Source organism: Manacus vitellinus, unplaced genomic scaffold (assembly GCF_001715985.3).
Source record: "Manacus vitellinus isolate BGI_N305 unplaced genomic scaffold, ASM171598v3 scaffold_78_pilon, whole genome shotgun sequence".
In the NCBI taxonomy this organism is placed as follows: Eukaryota; Metazoa; Chordata; class Aves; order Passeriformes; family Pipridae; genus Manacus; species Manacus vitellinus.
In genome coordinates, this window is record NW_021940807.1 from 943,191 (window position 1) to 945,007 (window position 1,817).

Here is a 1,817-nt window from a genome sequence, read left to right on the forward strand (position 1 = left end):
CAGCTCAGCAGGAACATTTTGAGGGAGAAGTTTCCCTGCTGTGGGCTCAGGTTTGGGAAGGTTTTGGAGCTGGGCAAACACCTGCCAGGGCAGAGCAAGCCCAGGCTGGGCCTCCTTCTCTCTCCGAGGTTCCTTCCTGAGCCTGAGGGATTTGAGGAGCAAGTCTGGAGGAAAAAAGGACTGAAATTTTAGCAAAGAAAGACTAGAGACACCACTGGGAGTTCGTAGGAAATGTTTCCTTTGGAATTCTCTGGGATTTGCCTCCGAGTCCCAGTTCTTGTTAAGGAGAATTGCTCTTCTGGGAGCTTCTTGTGATTTATTTTTAATTTAGTGAGCAGCAAATGGCTCTTCAACGTGTGCTCCAGGATTGCACGGACCTGGTGCTGCTTCTTTGGATTTCTGCCAGTCCTGGGCACTTTTCCAAACTCTAGGTGTTGGCTGTTGGATTTTAGCTGTAAAAGAGGGGATGATTCTGCTCCAAAATCCTGGCTCTGGGCTGCCCATGGAGGGGAATATTTAAGGAAACCCTGACCTGAGGATTTCAGGTCATGGGGGAATCCAAATTCAGTATTTGTGGGAATATTTAGGGAAAAAAATGACATCAGGATTTTAGGTCCTGGTGTGGATTCAAATTGATTATCTGTGGTCCTTTCTTGGGAAAATCTCACCTGAGGATGATTTCAGGACATGGGGGAATCCAAATTCAGTATTTGTGGGAATATTTAGAGAAAATTGACCTGGAGATTTCAGGTCCTGGTGGGAATCCAAATTCAGTGTCTGTGGTCCTTTTTAGGGAAAACCTCACCTGAGGATTTTAGGTCATGAGGGAATCCAAATTCAGTATTTGTGGGAATATTCAGGGAAAAATTACCTGAGGATTTCAGGTCCTAGTGGGAATTCAAATTCAGTATCTGTGGTCCTTTTTAGGGAAACCCTGGCCTGGAGATTTCAGGTCCTGAAGGGATCCAAATTCAGTATCTGTGGGAATAGTTAGGGAAAACCTGACCTGAGGATTTCAGGTCCTGGTGGGAATCCAAATTCACTATCCATGGTCCTTCTTAGGGAAAACCTCACCTGAGGATTTCAGGACATGCTGGGAATCCAAATTCATTATCTGTGGCCCTTTCTTGGGAAAACCTGACCTGGAGATTTCAGGTCCTGGTGGGAATCCGAATTCAGCATCTCTGGTCCTTTTTCAGGAAACCCTGATCTGAGGATTTCAGGTCCTGGTGGGAAGCAAATGCTTTGAGAGGGATCCCCCTCCAAATTCCCACCAGCTGAAGTCCATGGCACAACATTTTCCCTCTATAAACAGCGTTTCCTCCCCCCTGTCTCCCATTCTCTCCGTGTCAGGGGATGCAGGGGTTGGACATTCCAGGGCTCTGTTCCCTCTCCAAAGCCTTTTTGCCTGTGAGAGGCTGCTCTCTGCAGCTTCCACAGGTCTTTTCCCAGGATTTGCCTGGCACATAAAATTCAGGTGATGCTCAAGTTTCTCATTCCCCACTAACAATTTGCCTCAGTGCTCCTGGATGGACTCCAGAGAGAAGGGGAATTAAATTGTCCTGGAGCTTCCAAAGGCTCCTTCCTTCCCTCCTTTATTTATCCCGCTCCGTGTCAGTCTGGAAGCACAGGGTGTTCCCAGCCAGGCTGGGATGGTGGGACAGCTTGGAATAGTGGAGAGAGCACCTTCCTCCCTCCTGTGCCTCTGTTGGGAGCAGCTGGGCCCAGGCTGACAGGAATTTGGCAGCTTCCCTGACAGGAGTGAATCAGCGCCTGGAAGTGGAATTGTGGGGTTAGGAAAAATCCATAACCTTGAT